We start from the raw sequence: 13,815 nt of genomic DNA on the forward strand, positions 1-13,815 counted from the left end.
GAAACAGCTTGCCTCCAGAAACTGTGGGAACTCCATCACTGGAGATTTTTAAGCCCAGGGGTAGGCAACCTTGGCTCTTTTATGACTCATGGACTTCAACTCCCAGAATTCCTGAGCCAGCATGGTTCAGCTTGGAAACCTCTCCCTTTCCCCTCAGCATGGCTGGCTTAGGAATTCTGGGAGTTGAAGTCCACGAGTCATAAAAGAGCCAAGGTTGCCTACCTCTGGCCTAGGCCTAGGCTGCTTTATGACTCGTGGACTTCAACTCCCAGAATTCCTGAGCCAGCATGGTTCAGCTTGGAAACCTCTCCCTTTCCCCTCAGCATGGCTGGCTTAAGAATTCTGGGAGTTGAAGTCCACGAGTCATAAAAGAGCCAAGGTTGCCTACCCCTGGGCTAGACAGTCACTTGTCTGAGATGGTATATGTTCTCCTGCTTGAGCAGGGGGCTGGACTAGAAGACCTCCAAGGTCCCTTCCAGCTCTATTCTATTCAACTGCAGTGATTCACCTAACAACTATGGCAAGAAAGGTTGTAAAATGGGGCAACACTCACTAAGCAAATGTCTCACTTAACAACAGAAATGTTGGGTTCAATTGTAGTCATAAGTCGAGGACTTCCTGTATTTTGTGGTTACCATGCCGAGAATCAGCAGCCATTTTATCAAGAGTCACTTACTTCCAATTTCCAAACCTACCATTAACTCTAATGCCAACAGTGCCCATGGGCTCAGATGCAGCCCCTCTAATCCTATTGAAATCATAAGCTGCCAAGGTCACGCCATCTTCTCCCTTATTGTCTCCGACAGATACTGCTTTAGCCCTCACACTACTATTGCCTGCTCATGTCGCTTCTTGTTTCTCTTTATTGCAAATTGTATTAATGAGGGAGATGATAGTTATTTAATATCCCCTTCTGAAAAAGGCACTCATCCAAAGCACACGAGGCCTTGAAATAATTAGGAAGATATAATTGGGACCATTAGGAAGGGCATGAAATTAACTGTAGCTAAATTAACTCCTTTCCCTCAAACAAGCATAAAAGGAGAAGATGGAAAGAGAATACATCTTTCTCATACTAATTGGAAGGGCAGCCTCTTCAATTTGCCAAACTCCTCCCTCTGCTCTTCACGAGAACTTTTGAACCATCCTCTGTAGGTTTGGTCAGCTGTAGAAGGAAAAAAACTGTTGGGTCTATGAACAACAGTAAATAGCACACAGAGATATGGATATGTGTGTGTACTATATGTGTGTATGTACATAAATACACACACATATATCTATGTATATCTATATATCTATATGTGTGTATATGTATGTATATGTATATGTGTGTGTGTGTGTGTGTGTGTGTGTGTGTATATATATATATATATATATATATATATATATATATATATATATGTAGGTCTTTGGTTGTTCGGGTTTTCTCCCGCATAAAATTGGAAGTGTCTTGGCGACGTTTCGACGAAGTCCCATTCGTCATCTTCAGGCTGGTGTTTTCAGCTTCGTGCTCCTCGAAGCACGAAGCTGAAAACACCAGCCTGAAGATGACGAATGGGACTTCGTCGAAACGTCGCCAAGACACTTCCAATTTTACGCGGGAGAAAACCTGAACAACCAAAGACCTACATACAAACACCCACGAAAACCTCAGAAAACACACATATATATGTGTGTGTGTGTGTGTGTGTGTGTGTACACATACGCACACACACACACACACACACACACATATATATATATATATATATATATGTACACATGCATACACACATAAACACACAGATTACACAACACATAGACACACAGACACACAGATGCAGACCCACCTACCCCCCACATACACACATACAAACACACACACACACACTTATACTTGTCTTTATTCATGGTGCCCAAGTACTGCTCAGGTGAGTGAGTGAGAATTTTTAGTCCTTCATGATAGAATGCAGTAGGAAAACAACGCCATAATGTGTCGGGACTACTTTTATTGTAAAGCTGTAGTAAAGTTACAAGCCTGAAAGCGCTTCCTCCCTCCTTGCCTTTGCCTTCAAAGGAGAGGCTTGTCTGAGATGTGTATTCATATTATATTTTTGCCCTGGACTAAGATCTCTCTTATCTGATTCTCGTTTTGATAACAACAGGAAAAGCAACAGCACTTAGACTTATATACCATGCTATATATTAACAGCATTCCCCGGGTCATTTACAATGTTACCCCCAACAATCTGGGTCCACATTTCACTGACCTCAGAAGGAAGGAAGGCTGAGTCAACCTTGAGCAGGACAGAATCGAACTACAGGTTGTGAGCAGGGTTAGCCTGCAATATTGCATTCTAACCACCGCACCACTAGGTTTTTTTTTTTTTTAATAATGGCTGTTCTTCCTGTCACTCCAGGCCATTCCCTCTGCCTTGCTGATATAGCTGCTGTCCTAGACATGTCTAACCCTTTAGGACAGTGGTGGCAAATCTATGGCTCACATGCCAGAGGAGGCACTCAGAGCCCTCTCTGTGGGCATGCATGCGGTCACCCCAGCCCCACCTCCCCCTGCAGTCCCCTCCTCCCCAACAGCCCCCCCCAGAGGAGAGTCACACCAGGCACAGCCCGCATGAAGCAGTGCAACCAAGGACATGGCAGCTGGCAGCAGATACAAGACTCCGCCCTTGCACCCCATCGCACGCAGTTGATGCTGTGGGGTGCGGGCAGAGGGCGTGGCCGCCATGGCACTGCTGGGTCACCTGGGTGATCTGCGGCTGGCCGTGAAGGTGGTGAATGGCCCTGTGGGTGGGTGGGGGCGGAGCAGGGGCAGGGCAGGCGGGGGAGGAGTGGATGGGACCAGGGGCAGAGCGGGGGTGAGGCGGGCAGGGGCAGAGCGGGGGTGGGGCCGGTTTTTGGGCACTTGGTCTCTAAAAGGTTCGCCATCACTGCTTTAGGAAAAAAGTGGGCAAAGCTTTTCAACCAACCACTTTCATGGCAGTTGATGATCATTGGGGTATACTGGGGCCAGGAGGATGTCATCAGGAATAGGACATTGGGGTTATTTTATTTTATTTTTATACTTTTTTTAATAAATTAATAAATATTATTTATTTTGCATAAAATAAAAATATTAATAAATATTTTTATTTTATGCAAAAAGGGTGTTCTGCACCACCATATCATTGCCCTTGTGATGTCATACAATACTGTCTCCTTTCTCATGAGCACCTAGAACTGTGGTTCCAGGTTAGTGAAGAAGGTAGTGGTATCTCATTGTTATGAGATGGTTGTTTGGTCCATCTTTGCAATCCTGAGACCCGAGGTCACCAAGATTTACAGACACTACCAAGTTTCCTGTTTCTCAGAAACTTCCAGATGGGTGTGCGGTTGACATTAAAGGTAAAAGTTTCCCTGTCCACTCATGTCTAGCTCTAGGGCGCAGTGCTCATCTCCCTTTCTTGACCAAGACAGCCAGCGTTGTCCAAACATATAATAATAATAATAATAATAATAATAATAATCCCCCAGTGAGGCACTACCTTGACGTGGTTGTGGGGCTTGTGTACTCTGAGGAAGATGAGAGCTTTGCCAGAGGTTCACAATAATAAAGTTGGAAAGGACCTTGGAGGTCATCTAGTCCAACCCCCTGCTCAGGCAGGAAACCCTATACCATTTCAGACAAATGGCTGTCCAGTCTCTTCTTAAAAACTTCCAGTGTTGGAGCATTCACACCTTCTGGAAGCAGGTTGTTCCACTGGTTAATTGTTCTAACTGTCAGGAAGTTTCTCCTTAGTTCTAGGTTGCTTCTCTCCTTTCTTAGTTTCCATCCGTTGCTTCTTGTCCTGCCTTCAGGCGCTTTGGAAAATAGCTTGACTCCCTCTTCTTTGTGACAGCCCCTGAGATATTGGAATATTTCTATGGTCATGGAAAAATGCCAAAAGTGCATGGAATGCTGTTACCTTCCCACCCTGTTGTTGTTTTTAGTTGCGAAGTCGTGTCCGACCCATCGCGAAACCCATGGACAACTTTCCTCCAGGCTTTCCTGTCCTCTACCATCTTCTGAAGTCCATTTAAGCTCACGCCTACTGCTTCAGTGACTCCATCCAGCCACCTCATTTGCTGTCATCCCATTCTTCTATTGTCCGCAATCTTTCCCAGCATTAAGCTCCAGTGGGTCCTTCCTTCTCATTAAGTGGCCAAAGTACTTTAGTTTCAACTTCAGGATCTGGCCTTCTAAAGAGCAGTCAGGGTTGATCTCCTCTAGGACTGACTAGTTTGATCGCCTTGCAGTCCAGGGGACTCGCAGGAGTCTTCTCCAGCACCATAGTTCAAAGGCCTCAATTCTTTGGCACTCAGCCTTTCTTATGGTCCAACTTTCACAACCATACATTGCAACTGGGAAAACCATGGCCTTGACTATACGTACTTATTGTTGGCAGGGTACCTTCCCACCTAAGTGGTACCTATTAATTTACTCACATCTGCATGCTTTCGAAGTGCTAGGTGGGCAGGAGCTGAGGCAAGGAATGGGAGCTCATCCTGTTGTGTGGTGCTCTGGTCTTGAACCTAACAAGATGACAAGCTCAGCATCCTTAACCACTGAATCATTGTGCTCCCCCCCCCTCATGTACTTGGCACTATAAATGCCCCCCCCCAAAAAATACCACATACCTTCTCTAAAAGCCATATTCTGATCAGATTCAGTGACTTTCCACCTACATTCAAAAACTGAAACTTGCAATTACTTCAGTAACAAAAACGTGTAGCTTAGTCCTTATTCTTTTCCCACCTCTGCTGCTCTGGCAGAGGGGCTTTACAAATTGGTCAAACAAATCCAATTACCTGCAATTTTCACACACTGCCTTGAAGAGAGCATTTAACTTAATAGCAATGGGAGATGTTTAATATGGATTCTACAGAAGCTATGGGGTATTTATTTTTTTTCACGGAGAAAGGTGAAAGGAGATGCTTTTCAAGAAAACTGACAGCTTTCTAAATCTGTGTTTTCCACTCTGCTTTCCATAAAATGTTTCTGCTGAAAAATAACCTGTGGAAACCTTCCAAAAAATTGAAGATGCTTTCTAAATTAAAATGGTTACAGGGAAATGTTTGGATAAGTAAGAGTTTCCTAGAAAAAAAAAAGTGCACATATGAACTCAAAAGCCTTGTTTTTTTTAATTTCTGATTTTAAGCAGGTAAAGTTTGCATTCAGTTATTTGTAAATATAATGAAGGCAAGATACAAGTTAAAAAAACATTAAATATTAACACTGTAAGCCATTTATAATGAGGCGAAGACTTGGAAGCTTTAAAAACCATATTAATGAGACCAGTGTTGTGATTTGCAGCATCACAGTATCCTTTATTATATATTTATTTGTAATCTCATCTAGACAGCAAAACTAGATTTCATTCGTTGGCAATATAGAAAGCTGTCTTCTACTTAAGAGGATAACAGAATAATAGAATTGGAAGGGACCTTGGAGGTCTTCTAGTCCAACCCTCTGCTCAAGCAAGAGAACCTATACCATTGTCCAATTTCTTCTTAAAAACCTACCATGATGGAGCACCCACAACTTCTGGAGATAGCCATTCCACTGATTGTTCACATTGTCAGGAATTTTCTCCTTAGTTCTAGATTGTTTTTCTCCTTCATAAGTTTCCATCTATTGCTTCTTCTCCTGCCCTCAATTGCTTTGGAGAATAGGGTGACCTCACTTCTTCGTGATAGCCTCTTAGATATTGGAATGGTGCAATCATGTCACTCCTCATCCTTCTTTTCATTAAACTAGACAATCCAATCCCTGCAGCCTTTTTTCGTATATTTTAGCCTCCAGTCCCCTAATCCAGGGGTCTCCAACCTTGGCAACTTTAAGACTTGTGGACTTCAACTCCCAGAATTCCACAGCCAGCAAAGCTGGCTGTGGAATTCTGAAAGTTGAAGTCCACAAGTCTTAAAGTTGACAAGGTTGAGGACCCCTGCCCTAATCATCTTTGTTGCTCTTCTCTGCACTCTTTCTAGAGTTGGTCAGATTATTTGTTCTTCTTGATCAGAGCTGTCTAGCCTGAATCAGCTCCCTAATAAATTTGATTATGATCAGACCTTTTCTCTTCAACGCAGATGGATGCAATGTAAAAGATTACATCACACTCATGTTGGAAGTGCTGAGGAGCTTGTGAGCTTAAAGGCTTTGTCAGTGACATCATTGTTCTCTGGGGACACCCAGTTGGGGGCTCCTTTTAGGTCCCATGTAGAAGATACACAAATGGAAGCCCACTGGTAGAACCCACAGTATACTCTGCCTCCCCACTCTGGTGGGTCAGGCTTAATCCCTACTAATTGACAAATGACAGACAGGAGAGGTGATTTACTACAGCAACTAAACATCTTGGACCCTCACAAGAGCCCTCTCAAATCTCAGCATTTTTAAAAAAAAATAAAATAAAAACAACATCTCTAAGAGAAGATAATCCATGCAGCCTGCACGCAATGCCATCAAATCTCAAATATATTACAATCACAACTGGCTGGCTGCTGATAAGAATAATTCTGGAGGGGGGAAAATATATATAGTTCTTTGTTGCATGTGGAAGGCTGGCCGCTTGTATTGATTTTTCTGATGGTTCCATTACCATGATACTTCAGCTAAAACCTCTATAATTCAGAACAGCTTTGAGAATATAAACAATTACACACTATTTTCCTCCTTGACACATTTTACATCTCTCTTCTGTGGCTACAAAGTCACTGCCAATCCATCAGGAAAAGGGGGTGGGTTGTGTACACAGAGCATCTCCCTGATATCTTAGGGACATATTTGTCAACTGTCAAAAACACACTTTAGGGTACAGTACAGTTTGCAGCCCATCAGCCATTCTTCAATGTTCGAGTCAACAAAACCTTGTGGCTGCAGTGGGTTGTGAGGCTTTGTTCACAAATACTTGACTGAGGCATAGGGGTGGGGAGGGGGAGAGAGAGAGAGAGAAATGGCAGGCAGATTGCACTTTGTGCAAACCTTAGTAAGACGACACCTGGAATAGTAGAATCAAGTTTTCATCACCACAGTATAAAAAAGATGTTGAGACTTTGGAAAAAGGGCAGAGAAGAGCAATTAGAATAATTAAAGGCTTGGAGACTAAGACGTATGAAGAACAGTTGCAAGAACTGGGTATGGCCAGTCTAGAGCAGGGGTCCCCAACCCCCAGTCCATGGACCAGTACGCAACACACTAAACCACACACCCTCTGGTCCATGGAAAAACCTCTCGCCACAGAACTGGTCCCTGGTGCCCAAAAGGTTGGGGACCTCTGGTCTAGAGAAAAAAAAAAGACTAGGGGGGGCATGATAGCAGTATTCCAGTATTTGAGGAGCTCCAACAAAGAAGAGGGGGTCAACTTATTTTCCAAAGCACCAGAAGGCAGGATAAGAAACAATGGATTAAAACTAATCAATGAGAGAAGCATCCTAGAATTAAGGAGAAACTTCCTAATAGTGAGAACAATGAACCAATGGAACAGTTTGCCTTCAGAAATTGTGGGTGATCCATTTATTTATTTATTTATTTATGAGACTTATATACCACTTTAAGTGCAAGCCCTCTCTAAGTGGTGTACACCAGTAAGCAATGTATATATATATATATATATATTTACATTGCCCCCAACAACCTGGGTCCTCATTTTACTTACCTCGGAAGGATGGAAGGCTGAGTCAACCTTGAGCCGGTGAGATTTGAACCGCTGACCTGCTGAACGCAGTCAGCTAAAGTGGCCTGAAGTACTGCACTCTAACTGCTGCGCTCTAACCTCGGCTCATATATCTCCATCCATCACTGGAGGTTTTTAAGAAGAGACTGGACAGTCAACTTTCTGAAATGGTATAGCAATAGCACTTAAACTTATATACTGTTTCACAGTACTTTACAGCCCTCTCTAAGCAGCTTAAGAGTCAGCCTCTTGCCCCCAACCATCTGGGTCCTCATTTTACTGACCTCAGAAGGATGGAAGGCTGAGTCAACCATGAGCCAGTGAGACCTGAACTGCCAAACTACTGGCAGCCAGGTGCCAGCAGAAATAGCCTGCAGGACTGCATTCTAACCATTGTGCAGCAGGATTCATAGGGTCTCCTGCTTGAGCAGGGGTTTGGACTAGATAGAAGACCTTTAAGGTCCCTTCCAGCTCTATTCTAATTGAACTGGAAAATGGCATTGACTGAGCCAGGCAAGGGAGCCTGCAGTTAGATTTAGTTCTCTCTGCTGGCTAAACTCACTGCCTGGACCAGCTGTGTCATGCAAACTGCTGATGGAGAGAACTAACCCATCTGAGATCAAAGATGACAGTCTGTGAAAAGCCCCAGTTTTTCCATTCCAGCGTTCACCACCTTGGGCCTGCATGGGCAGAAATAGATGAGAGAGGATAGAATTTCCTCCCATCCTTTTTTACACAGATGCCAAGTGCGATTAGACCATATTGGATGAAGTTTATTGGCTTGCAGAAAAAGTCAGGGAGAATGGCAAGAGGCAGGTAGCAGCAGAGTTTCTGGTGCCTTCTTGGAGAGCTGTGAAAATGCGTAGCTTAGGACAGCTCCAACTGGCTCACGTGGCGCATTCTTGGCTCCCAATGTTGATACGGCTGCCTAGAAGAAGAGACGACTGAGACACGTGTGTGCTATAAAATAGGCTGGCTGCAGGCAGGGAGGCTGAGAATTGCAATGTGGATTCTATCACATATACTGTTGAAAGAGTATGTTCTGCATGCATGCAGCTCAGAGACTGAAGTAGCTGTAATGCAGTCCTTGTGCTTGTTTTCTAGGTAGTCCTCTACTTATAACAGTAACTGAGTCCAAAATTACAGTTGTATGTCATTATGGTCCACCAACACTGACAGGGCAAGCCACTGGTATGTAAACAGAGAGCTCTCCCTTCCGACACTGTTGATGTTACCTAGTTGGGTAATGAAATGTCTGCAAAAAAAAAAAAAAAACAAGCAAGCTCAGAGAGCACCCAGGATCCCTCATTTTAATCCCGAGCTACAAATATTCTCTTCTGTTGGTACTTCTATTCCGTCTTGTTTTTTGCTCCTTTTTTAATGTTTTTGCTGGCTGGATGGAGGAAGAATGAGCATATAGGTACCCTTGTATGAGTCGGAATGATCTATATATCAAATGAATGCTTTGTAGATGCAGATGGAGGTCCATTAATTCTGTACCTTACTTTAGAAGCAACCGTTTTGCAGGATTTATTCAACAGATGCAAATTTATCTTTTATGTTTATTTATCTTTTATTCTGGCCCCGTTCTTCCATCAACTGCAGATATATATACCTGTGTCTTTTCATTTATGTATATATGGTATAGTTAGTATGTCACTTACTGGGGGGGGGGAGGGAATTCAAGGATTCTTTCTACTAAAGCTGGCAATTCCAGCTGAAAAAGCAAGGTAGATGGGGATTGCTCCAGGAATTTGCATTGGATTTGGATTTGCAATTTATTTCCTGTTTACCCTTCCACTGGAATATCTAGCATGTATACACTATTGAAACAGCGACGTCTACACTGGCTTGGGCATGTCGTGAGAATGGCTGATGGTCAAATTCCAAAATATCTCCTGTATGGAGAACTAGTGCAGGGAAAACACCCCAGAGGGAGACCTGAGCTGTGATATAAGGATATCTGCAAGAGGGACCTAAAGGCCTTGGGAATGGACATTAACATCTGGGAATCCTTGACCTCTGATCGTTCAGCCTGGAGGCTAAAGACGCAGCATGGCCTTCTCCAATTTGAAGAGACACTTGCGCAGCAGGCTAAGGCAAAGAGGCAGTCCCGGAACCAGCGAAATCTGGGGGCTGGACAGGGGACAGATTGTATCTGCCCTCAATGTGGAAGGGACTGCCATTCTCAAATTGGCCTTTTTAGCCACACCAGATGCTGTCTTAGTACCTCTTTCCAGAGCACGATACCATAATCTCTCGAGACTGAAGGATGCCAATGGAATGGAACTTTTCCACTTTGGAATGGATCATCTTAAAATCTATAGGGCAGTGTTTCTCAACCCTGGCCATTTGAAGATGTGTGGTCTTTAATTCCCAGAATTCCTCAACAAGCAAGCTAGTTGGGGAATTCTGGGAGTTGAAGTCCACACATCTTCAAGTGGCTCAGGTTGAGAAACACTGCACTCTAGATTTTAAGATGATCCATTCATCTTAAACTCTATCGTGCCTTCCTTTTGGATAAATACAGGTAGTCCTCGACTTATGACCACAATTGAGCCCAAAATTTCCATTGCTAAGCAAGGCAGTTGTTAAGTGAGTTATGCCCGATTTTATGGCTTTTTTCCCCACAGTTGTTAAGTGAATCACTGCAGTTGTTCAGTTACTAACATGATTGTTAAGTGAACCTGGCTTCCCCATTGACTTTGCTTGTCAGAAGGTCGTAAAAGAGGATCGCATGACCCTGGGACACTGCAACGGTCATAAATACATGCCAGTTGCCAAGCATCTGAATTCTGATCACCTGCCCATGGAGATGCTATGATGGTCGTAAGCATAGAAAATGGTCTTAAGTCACTTTTTTCAGTGCCGTAACTTCAAACAGTCTCTAAACGAATGGTTGTAAATTGAGGACTATCTGTCTAACATAAAAGGAATAGAGGTTTGTATTCACCCCCATTGAGTAGCTGAGGGGTGAACTGATTGGCTCATCTACAATTCCTGGTAAATGTAATGGAATAGAATAGAATAGAATAGAATAGAATAGAATAGAATAGAATAGAATAGAATAGAATAGAATAGAATAGAATAGAATAATGATAGGATAGAATAATGATGGGATGGGATGGAATAGAATAGAATAGAATAGAATAGAATAGAATAGAATAGAATAGAATAGAATAGAATAGAATAGAATAGAATAGAATAGAATATGGAATGGAATGGAATGGAATGGAATGGAATAGAATAGAATGTGGAATGGAATGGAACAGAATGAGGAATGGAATGGAATGGAATAGGATAGGATAGGATAGGATAGGATAGGATAGGATAGGATAGGATAGGATAGGATAGGATAGGATATGGAATGGAATAGAAAATGTAATATAATGTAATGTAATGTGATGTAATGTGATGTAATGTAATGTGATAGGATAGGATAGGATAGGATAGGATAGGATAGGATAGGATAGGATATGGAATGGAATAGAAAATGTAATATAATGTAATGTAATGTGATGTAATGTGATGCAATGTAATGTGATAGGATAGGATAGGATAGGATAGGATAGGATAGGATAGGATAGGATAGGATAGGATAGGATAGGATAGGATAGGATAGAACAGAATGTAGAATAGAATAGAATGTAGAATAGAGTATAACATAACATACCAGGACAGGACAGGAAAGAACAGAACAGAATAGAATAGAATAAGTTCAAACAGTCATCAAACAAATGGTTGTAAATTGAGGACTATCTGTCCAACATAAAAGGAATAGAGGTTTGTATTCACCCCCATTGGGGGTGAGGGGTGAACTGATTGGCTCATCTACAATTCCTGGTAAATGTAATGTAATGTGATGTAATAGGATAGGATAGGATAGGATGTAGAACAGAATAGAATGTAGAATAGAGTAGAACAGAACAGAACAGAACAGAATAGAATAGAATAGAATCTTCAAGGTCTTCTAGTCCAGCCCCCTGCTCACGCAGGAGGATCTATACTATTTCAGATAAGTTACTGTCTAGTCTCTTCTTAAATGAAGTGAGCCCTTGTAAGAATTATTCTCAAAATCTGAAGAACATTTAGAGAAGAATGTTGGCTACGTGCAAATGTCCAAAATCTAAAATGCCCCTATACTATTTGCTGTCCTTTGAGAGCCACTGGATTAAAAATTGTGGTATATATTGCCTCCCTCTTCTTTGTATTCTCCCCTTACTCTTTGGACCTGTCGGACCACATTCCAGCATTTAACACTTGGGTGAGTCAAATCTAGATGTTTCTGTTGGCTGTGTGCAAACCGGACTAATCTGCACAATTTCCCCATTAACTGTTAAGTGCTGGTATATCTAAATGTTGAAGATTCCGCATAGCTATTAAATGTTTTAAGATACTATTAAAGACTTAATAGCTAGCTGTGAATTTAAAATGTTTAAAACAAATGCTGGTGCTTTGCTCTGTTTTGTTTTCTTTAATGTAATGAGAGACACAATCTTTTTTTTTTTTCTGGTTAATTGATGACTGACTTAACTTACAGGTTTCCAGGGCAGATCAGTCAGATGTCTGTGGAACAACAGCTTGTTGGTCATGCTATTCTTCCCTGCAAAATACAATTTCAGGAAAATAGTGGCTGTGTTCCAGAATGAGTTTTCAAGGCAATTGAGTGAGGCAATTATGGTTATCAGTCATGATGGTCATAAAGTGGGTCATCATATGATGGGACTTGATTTTAAGACCCTTTTTTTTTTTTGCTATGGTCATGAAATGAATGCATTTAGTCATTAAGCAAACTCATTGTTCTCTACAATGCATTGTTCCAGTTTCCAGAAAATGCATCATAAATCACATGATAAAGTAATAAAGAGGGTAAAAGTGTAATAAATAAATAAGTACCTCTGGGTGATGGAGGTTTCTTGTGGCTCACAAAAGGATGCTGGCAAACCAGATTTTTACCATCACTGATGAAGCCTAATCTAAAGTGGGAAGCGCCATATCTGTAAGATGATTATATTTTCATCCTTAAGTGTACCTTGTAATACCCACCCATAGAGGCACCAGACTGAGGGAGGCTGTCATAGAAAATACTCAATGAGAAGAACTCACGATACAATTCTTGAAGGCAAGGTCCTATGACCCATGCATGTGTTAGAATGTAGTGTGGACTAAGAGGAAGAAGGGGGCATTTCCAAGAGAGCAAATATCTATGGAGGTTCTCAGTCATCCAGGTCATAGCTGTCCCAAAGGTGCTTTTTTCATGAGGCAACTAAACTTTCTTGTTTTTCTTTGAAGACGTTTCACTTCTCATCCAAGACGCTTCTTCAGCTTCTTCCCCACCATTCAGCCAAAGCTGAAGAAGCTTCTTGGAGGAGAAGCACAACATCTTCAAAGAAAAACAAGAAAGCCCAGTTGCCTCCTGAAAAAAAAAACACCTTTGGGACAACCGAGGGAGCAAAGTGACAGTGGAGCTTGGACTATCTAGTGGGTAGGAAGTGAGCAATGTCAGACCCTCCCTAGCAATTCACAGAGTATATCTACAGTTATGTAGAGCAGCCTATAGTCCACCATCTGCAAATCTGTCCACAGGGGGTCCATGAAGGCTTGAAGAAATGTTATGAATTAAATCTTGAATTAAGTCTTGGGGGTCCATGGCAACCAAAAAGTATTTAAAGGGGGCCCATGGTGAAGATAAGGTTGAGAACCACTGATGTAGAGAATTGCTTTAGTCTGGCAAGATTCTGTCTGTAGGCAAACAACAAAGAATCTACTCAGATGGAAACGCCACATGTCATTCTTGGTTCTTTCAGCCTGACAATGCACAATCTTATCTGTAAATGATGTGTGTGCAAATTTCCACCTGATTGCATGGAATCGTGGAACCCTCCCTTCTCCCCCTCTGTTCTTCATTGACACTTAAATCATATCCTATATAAGCTTACTTGCAAGATTATTTGAGTTCACCTCTAAGTACACTTCCATAGGATTAGGTTGTATGTCATTGGGAAAGAACAACCACTCAGCAACTCCATATGTTTCTTCCAAGCGGCAGACACCATGAACAAAGCTATAATATGCAATAGCTATATAATGAAATGCTTTCTGAAGACACCATAATAAAGCCTTAAAG

The sequence above is a fragment of the Crotalus tigris genome, unplaced genomic scaffold, assembly GCF_016545835.1.
Source record: "Crotalus tigris isolate CLP2741 ecotype Arizona unplaced genomic scaffold, ASM1654583v1 scf7180000017661.16357234195:1864864, whole genome shotgun sequence".
NCBI lineage: Eukaryota > Metazoa > Chordata > Lepidosauria > Squamata > Viperidae > Crotalus > Crotalus tigris.